Source organism: Tamandua tetradactyla, chromosome 2 (assembly GCF_023851605.1).
Source record: "Tamandua tetradactyla isolate mTamTet1 chromosome 2, mTamTet1.pri, whole genome shotgun sequence".
NCBI classification, from domain to species: Eukaryota; Metazoa; Chordata; class Mammalia; order Pilosa; family Myrmecophagidae; genus Tamandua; species Tamandua tetradactyla.
This window is the reverse complement of record NC_135328.1, coordinates 184862655-184871582: the sequence shown is the minus strand read 5'-3', so window position 1 is coordinate 184871582 and position 8928 is coordinate 184862655. Positions and strand designations below refer to the sequence as shown.

At 40.6% G+C, this 8928-nt stretch overlaps 1 pseudogene; it reads right to left on the bottom strand.

Moving 5' to 3' along the window:
- Positions 1-3056: 3056 nt before the first annotated feature.
- On the bottom strand, positions 3057-7004 carry LOC143674424 (centriole, cilia and spindle-associated protein pseudogene; annotated as a pseudogene).
- Between the last annotated feature and the right edge of the window lie 1924 nt (positions 7005-8928).

Below are 8928 nucleotides of genomic sequence, written 5' to 3'. Positions count from 1 at the left end.
GCCAGAGATGGATTGGCTTTCGATAAAAGAGGATTTATTTAGTTAACGTATAGTTCTTCAGAGGAAAGGCAGCTAACTTTCAACTAAGCTTTTCTTAAGTAGGAAGGCACAGGGTGCCTTCTCTCCAGACCTCTGGGTTCCAACAACTTTTCCCGGGGTGATTCTTTTCTACATCTCCAAAGGCCTGGGCTGAGTGGTGAGTGCTGAGATGAGGTGTGCCGAGCTTCTTGGGCTGTGCTACATTGAGCTCTCTCATTTAAGCACCAGCCAATTAAATCAAACATCATTCATTGCAGCAGGCAAGCCTCCTAGCCGACTGCAGATGTAATCAACAACAGATGAGCTTCACAGGCCATTGGCTCATGTCCATAGCAATAGAACTAAGCACCTTCACTTAGCCAAGTTGACACCTGAATCTAACTACCACATGTTCAGCCCCTGTCAACTTGGCAACTATACGAATCACCTTAAACAATAATAAAGTGCCAAAAGTTCTCTTCTAGCTGTAGACCTATGAATCGCAAAGCAGGTTATCTGACGCCAATATGCAAAGGAGGACATTCACAGGATACAGGTTTTCATTTTCATAGGGAGAAATTGGAAGGAACACTGGAGTCACAAGATCCAAGCAGTTCTGAAAACCTGCAAGGCAAACACCACTGGGTTTCAGAGTCTGAAAGTCATTTATCTTTTGGCTTTAGAAAGTGGCAGTCCCACCCTTTCCAAGGGCCTATGCAGTGGCCTGCCTCTTTTCAATGTCAACCTCGGGGGAAAATGAGAAGACCACCTTTTTCTCGGCTCCACCCTCTCCAGGCATCAGGGCCACACCTGGGCTCTCTGCCTTTTCTGGGGCACATGCTCAACCACTTCATATGGTGGCAGCCAGGCTCTCCCCAGTCCCCAAGGAGCGTGTTGTACCTTTTCCAAGGCCTGACGTGGCACAACTCTTCCACTGCAAAATGGTAGGAGACTCATCCTCTCCATGTATATGTGTGGGTACACTCTCCTGGTCAAGGTTTCTTGGCTTCAGACCCAAGTTTCCATGGTTCTCACTCTGCAAACTCCAATTTTTCCTTTTTGTGTCCCCCTTTGTCCAGATTGGTAGTGTTTCTGTTTATACCAACAGTCTTGTCAAGCACTCCAGGACTTCTCCATCATTTTCTTCACAGTTTCTCCAAAATCTTCCCCTTATCCAACCAAAAAGCTGCTCCAACATGTCTGGTGCTTGCAAACAGCAGCAGCACCCCACTTCTCCAGTACTAAATCTGTTCTAGTTTGCTAGCTGCCGGAATGCAAAACACCAGAGATGGATTGGCTTTCAATAAAAGGGGATTTATTTAGTTGATGTATAGTTCTTCAGAGGAAAGGCAGCTAGCTTTCAATTGAGCTTCTTTCTTACGTGGGAAAGTGCAGGGTGATCTCTGCTGGCCTTCTTTCCAGGCCTCTGGGTCCCAGTGGCTTTCCCCAGGATGATTCCTTTCTGCATCTCCAAAGGCCTGGGCTGAGTGCAAGTGCTGAGATGAGGTATGCCAAGCTTCTTGGGCTGTGCTACGTTGAGCTCTCTCATTTAAGCACCAGCCAATTAAATCAAACATCATTCATTGAAGCAGGCACACCTCCTAGCCAGCTGCAGATGTAATCAGCGACAGATGAGGTTCATATACCATTGACTTATGTCCACAGCAATAGAACTGGGCACCTTCACCTAGCCAAGTTGACACCAGAATCTAACTACCACAACTACTTAGATAAGCTTCACAAGAGCAAGCCTAAAAGTCAAGATCTTGGCCTGTTGATGTAGATGTCCCTAATATTTGACACACTATTGGGGATTCCCTGATGTTGTTCTAGTTTGCTAGCTGCCAGAATGCAATATACCAGAAATGGAATGGCTTTTAAAAAGGGGAATTTAATAAGTTGCTAGCTTACAGTTCCAAGACCGAGAAAATGTCCCAACTAAAACAAGTCTATAGAAATGTCCAATCTAAGGCATCCAAGGAAAGATACCTTGGTTCAAGAAGGCCATGAAGTTCAAGGTTTCTCTCTCAAGTGAGAAGGCACATGGTGAACACAGTCAGAGTTTCTCTCTCATCTGGAAAGGCACGTGGCGAACACTGCGTAATCTGCCAGCTTCTCCTGGCTTCCTGTTTCATGAAGCTCCTCTGGAGACATTTTCCTTCTTCATCTCCAAAGGTTGCTGATTGGTGGACTCTGCTTCTCGCGACTATGTCGTTCTGCTCTGCTCTCTCTGAATCTCTCACTCTCCAAAATGTTTCTTCTTTTATAGGACTTCAATAAACCAGTTAAGACCCACCCAAATGGGTGGAGACACAGCTCCCCTAATCCAGTTTAACAAACACTCTTGATTGAATCACACCTCCAGGGAGATGATCTAATTACAGTTTCAAACATACAACACTGAATAGGCGTTAGAAGAAACAGCTGCCTTTACAAAATGGGATTAGGACTAAAACATGGTTCTTCTAGGGTACATACATCATTTCAAACCAGCATAGATGGTAAAGTTTAATAGTTCCATACTTTTTCTCCCATCCCTCGAGGGACTTTGCCAATACTTTTTTTATTATCTGCTTAATATATTCTAGGATGTATCGGCATTACATTAAGCTATACAGGATTAAAGGCCCTCATTTTTTTTCCTGGGCTCCCTGTGTTTCAATTGTTCAAATGAGCTATCCAGACAGGTTGAGTTAGATTATGTGCGACAGAAAATTTAGGTTCCAGAAAAAATAAGTCTTTCTTCCTTTGGTCTCAAAGAGTAGGTGTGGTTCTAAAGTACAGACAATGTCTTCCTTACCCTGTGTTCTGAATTACCTTATTCCCAACCTGATAGGTTTGGTTCTTATCTCTAAATACCAGGTTACAGATATATAAAGCAGCCTCTCAAAATCCAGAAATATTGGGCGGGCCACGGTGGCTCAGCAGGTAAGAGTACTTGCCTGCCATGCCCGAGGACCCGGGTTCAGTGCCTACCCATGTTTAAAAAAAAAAGAATCCAGAAATACTAATTACCATTATGTGTCTGCTATAAAGCTTACAATCTAGGCCCCTGTTTCCTTATAAGCATTTTCTAAAGGAGATCATACAATAATTGTTCTTTTGTTTCTAGCTTATTTTGCCTCACCAAATGTCCCACAGTTTCATTCACATCATTGCATGCCTCACGACTTTGTTCCTTTTTGTAACAGCACAATATTCAATCATATGTATACACCATCATAAAGATATAGCTTTTACAATGTGACTGTGTGATTATGAAACCCTTGTGTCAGATGCTCCTTGAATCCCGGGTATGGAAAGATGAGTAAAAAAGTTTCGTAGGATCAAAAGGACTTGGACACAGGAGGGGGACTCACCATTAATTCACACGGCCTAATTTGCTGTTCACGCAGCTCAAAAGTACTTTAAAAATCTTTATTTGTTCTCTGTTTACAAATAAAGGGGAAAATTATCAGTATTTGCCCTCTAGGTCTTATCAATATCTGAAGTTTTCAGTAGTAAGCACATGAATCGGTTTTCTAAACTAGAGAAAGGCCAGCTCATTCAAAGCCCAAGAGAAAGTCAGGTTTCTAAGGCAGTCCATCAGTGTGGAGTCTGGATTACTTCTTGAAGCCATCCTTCCTAAGACTGTCAGAGGCAACATGAAAAGCTTGAGCTCAATGGTTAAAACCTAACATGCAAGTAGTGGTTTTAAAGCAACAGTTTTTACAATCAGCTACAATATCAGACATTGCCACATTGATTTGATCTTTAGTTATCTGCAGTGTTTAAAGACTAAAAATAGTAAGACCAAAATTACTCACAAGGTTGTTTTAGACAACATGTACAATTAAGATTTCCTCTTACTAAGTAAATATACATCTCAATGATTAGGAAAACTCTCTATGTAAAATAATTCATCTCAAAACTATGCAAATAGAGTAAAAAAATTTTATAAGTAAAAAGCTTACAGTTCTTCAGTATGAGTTTTCAAAGCTTAGTACAGTGTTCTAGTTTGCTAGCTGCTGGAATGCAATATACCAGAAACGAATGGCTTTTAAAAAGGAGAATTTTAAAAGTTGCTAGTGTACATTTCTAAGGCCGAGAAAATATCCCAATTAAATAAGCCTATAGAAATGTCCAGGGAATAATACCTTGATTCAAGAAGGCCGATGAAGTTCAGGGTTTCTCTTTCAAGTGAAAGGGCACATGGTGAACACAGAGTTTCTCTCTCATCTGGAAAGGCACATGGTGAGCACAGTCAGGGTTCCTCTCTCATACGGAAGGGCATATGGCGAACACGGCGTCATCTGCTAGCTTCTTCTCCTTGGCTCCCTGTTTCATGAAGCTCTCGGGAGGCATTTTCCTTCTTCATCTCCAAAGGTCACTGGCTGGTAGACTCTGCTTCTCGTGGCTATGTCATTCTCTGCTCTCTCTGAATCTCTCTCATTCTCCAAAATGTTTCCTCTTTTATAGGATGTCAGAAACTAATCAAGACCCACCCTAATGGGTGGAGACACGCCTCCAGCTAATCCAGTTTAATCACTCTTGATCAAATCACATCTCCTGGGAGATGATCTAATTATAGTTTAAAACATACAATACTGAATGGGGATTAGAAGATACAGCTGCTTTTACAAAATGGGATTAGGATTAAAACATGGCTTTTCTAGAGCACATACATCCTTTCAAACCAGCACATGCAGTTATGACAGTGTGTGAAGATCTTATGTGCAATAAAGCCAATTCTATAAATTGAATATAGTACTTTTAGGACCCAGAGTAAAAATAGGAAGGAAATGCTCAGTCTCACAATCTAACACCAAATTTTCATTCACACAGCTTGAAGTATTAAATTGGCATAAGCAAGGTACCTTTTTGCATGTCTTATAAATTATTTTAATACTCACCCTCCTAGTAGATTTCTGTCTCTGCTACATACTAAAAAGAAGGAATATTACATTTACATTCTTACATTTGTGTTTATACATACACCACCATTCTCACATTAAGTTTGATGTACGAGATCTTCTGAATAGGAATCAAATAGTAATGTATTTCAACCAAAAGCATGAATATTTACATCATCAAGACTTGGTCATTATGTTTGGTAGAGGAAAACAGAGAAAGTGGAGTTGGCAATGTCTCTGATATCTTAATAGTCTTCCTACATCCCCAGTGGGCTAGTTAATCTCAATTTACAAATTAAGTGACTTCTCAGACTAAAAACTTTAAATGTCATTGCCAATAATTACGCAAGATGCAAAAATCCATAGTGGGTGTACACCAAGTGGCCAGGCTCCAGTAGGTGATTAATTCTCCATTATGCTTTCTAAATACTCTTGCAATATTTAGAAAAAATAATAATGTGACAGTCTTTGACACAAAAGAAACTTCACTTTTACTCTAAATACATATTACACTGACACTTTGTTTATAGGAATGTATTTGAACTATTAAATACTAAGTGGCTGGATGATAATTTAAAGAAAAAAAAGATGATCCTTACCCGGCCCATTTAAGTTTTACATATCATGATCTGCAACATGAAGTGATGTTAAACTGAAATAGATGTAAGTTTAATTTTTCAGGAATTACCGGAGTTCTAGTTTTATTATACCTGGAGGCAATGCTAATGTTGAAACTCATTTTTATTTGATATTAATTCTTTCACTAAGAAAACTCCTCCTGATGAAAATGAGTCTCATGTTGCAAGATGGAATGATCTTATTAGCTATGGAGTTTGAATGGTTGTACAAAACATGATTAAATTTGTTAGGCATCCATAGCCATGTAAAGGCATTTGGTGTCAAGTATCTTAAAAGATTAAGATGCTTTAAAACAAAACCTTTATAAGAACATCAAGGATTTAGGGAATTATCCTCATAAATAGCTTCAACTGTCTGTCCTACTGCTGAAGTATCTGGCCAAGATTCATCAAAATAGGTAACAAGCATGTGGAAATTCCCTAAAAAAAACCTTGCAAAATCAGTTTCTTAAACCCATGTCCAGTTTTCTTTTGATGGTTGTTCGGTTTTGTCTTTTTCTTTCATTTCATTTCCACGTTTTAAAAAGAGGATGTCCAGGCAACTGTTTCTTCAAGCTTTTGCCGAATAGCATCTCATATATTCTGTCATCCAAGGGTTATCTGAAAAAAAAGATTCAACCTTTAGGTTTTTTTCCACATTTACAGAGTGAGCACGCTGCCTTTGAGCAACCAGTTTCCTTTTTTCCATCTGTCTTCTGCTCTTGGCTCTTAACGCTGACTCGTAGATCTCATGCACCGGGGCAGAAGCACAGACATTATGAGTTTTTTTGCTTCCTGTGTCTTTCTGTTTTTCTCCCCAGCCATAAAGAGCAAATGGATGCTTGTTTTCTTTTATTTTAATGGATGATCTTTGAGGACTTTTGACTGCTTTCCTATTTCCTCTAGCAAATAAGGCACTTCGATGTTGTCGAGGTGCAATGCTGTTGGGTAATTTATCAGTTTCTCCGGTTTCGATTTGTTCAGGCTTTTCTACTATTACTTTCACTGGCAATGCTGGAGAAGCCGCGGCGCCGGCGTCCCTGTCCTCGTCCCCCAAGGCCTCCAGCTCCTGCACCTCGTCCGGCTCGGGCCTTACCTGCCCCTCGGGCGCCGCAGATCCGGGCGGCGAGGGCGGCGGGGGCGAGGCCGGCGCTTCCTGGGGCGTGGGGCACCGGGAGCCCTGGCCGCTGGTCGCTGCCGACGAGTCATCCGAAGTGCTGGCCTCGCCCCAGTCTTCCCAGAACCAGGGGTAGTGCGCCTGCTCCAGCAGCCGGCGGCTCAGGCGATAGCGCAGCAGCTCGCGGTAGCAGGGCCCGTACACGTCCCACCGCGGGTCCTTGTAGCGCTTCATGTACTCACTCTTCACCTTGCTCCGGGGGGACATGGTCCCCGGGCCCCGCCACTCGCAGCTCTAGCGTCACGGCGCCGGGGCCCGGTTCGGACGCGCAGCGCTGCCCCGCGCTCCGTGGCCCGCAGCCCGAGCCGCTGCCGCCGCCCCCACCCAGGACACCCGGGACGCGAAAGCCTGGTCGCGAAGCCCCGCCCTCGCCCCAATCTGTTTCGTGCTTGAAGAATGTTCTGTTAAATATAGGATTCCGAATCGACAGGTTTCTTTTTTCTTTTCAGCACTTGAAAAACGTTGGGCCACTAACTTCTGGCCTCCGTGGTTTCTGATGAGAAATCAGCTGTCGTTTGAATTGTTTTTCCGCCCTGCATGCTTAGAGTGGTATTTTTTTCTCGCTGCTTTCACGGTTTTTTCTTTGTCTTTAGCTTTTGGAAGTTTGACTTGATGTCTCTTAATATGGATTTCTTTGGGTTTATATGTTTTGGGTTCACGCAGCTTCTTGAATCTGTAGGTTTATGTTTTTAGTCAAATTTGGGAAGTTTTCAGCCATTATTTCTTAGAGTACATTTTCAGCCCTCCCTTTTCCCTTATCCTTTCAGGACTCTGATGAAGCAAATCTTAGACCTTTTGTTATATTCCTATAGTTCCATAAGAGTATGTTCTGTTTTTTCCATTTGTTTCTCTCTCTTGTTTGATTGGGTAACATATCTTTCTGTATTCAAGTTCATTGATTCTTCCCTTCATATGTTCAGCCCTTACTGCTTTGAGCCCATCCATTGAATTTTTTGGGTTATTGTATTTTTCAGTTTTGAAATTTCAGTTGGGTTCTTTATTATTTCTATTTCTTTGCTGAGGCTTTCTGTTGTTGTTGTTGTTGTTTCAAGTGTGTTCATAATTTCTAGTCGAAACGTTTTGATACTAAAATCTTTGTCAGATAAACCTAGCATCTCTGACAAATTGTTGTTCGCATCTGTTGATTGTCTTCTTCATTCAGTTTGCCATCTTCCTGGTTCTTGTTATGACAAGTGATTTTCAATTGAAGTAGAATATTTTGAGTATTATAAGTCTCTGAATCTCCTCTAAACCTTCTAGTTTAGCTGATTTCTTCTTGCACCACTCTATCAGGAGGATTGGGGTATTGCCTTGTTACAACCAAGAGGAGATAGCCATTCTCCTTCTTACTGAGTTTATTGTTTATTTTTCTTTTATCAATTATTTAAATAGAGGTATGAACTTTCCTACTATGATCACAGATTTTTCTATTTTTTTAATTCCATTTTGCCAATTTTTTATTCATGTAGTTTGAAAGCTCTGTTACCAGGTGCATAAACATTTAGAATTGTTATATCTTCTTGATGAAGTAGCCCAGTTATCATTACAAAATGACCCTCTTTATCTTTGGTGATACTCCTTGTCTTGAAATGTATTTGCCTTATGCTTAATGTTTGCATGGTACATTTTCTTTCATCATTTTACTTTTAATTTATTGTGTCTGTATAAAGTTCATTTCTTATTAACAGCATCCACTTGAATCTTGATGCTTTTCCCAGTTTGACAATCTCTGCATTTTAATTTGAGTGTTTAGCCCATTTACATTTATTGTATTACTGATATGGTCAGGTTTAGTTCTATCATCCTGCTATTTGTGTTCTATTTGACACCTCTCTTCCTTGTTTCTTTGTTCCTCTTTTCTTGTTTTGGGTTGAATATATTTAGTATTTTATTTTATCTCCTCTATTGACAGTTTAATTATTCTTCTTTGTACTTTTTCTTTTTCTTTCTTTTTTTTTTTTTTTTTTTTTTACGTAGGCAGGCACCAGAAATCAAGCCTGGGCCTCTGGCATGGCAGACAAGAAATCTGCCTGCTAAGCCACCATGGCCTGCCCTGTGCTTTTTCTTTTAATGGTCACTCTGGGGATTATAATATGCCCTCTCAGTTTATCAAAGTATACTTAGGAAAAATATTATATAAATTTATAATATTATATAAATAATAAATAAATGTATTGAGAACCTTACAACAGCTCTAAGTCCATTGATCTTTCCTTTTCATTGT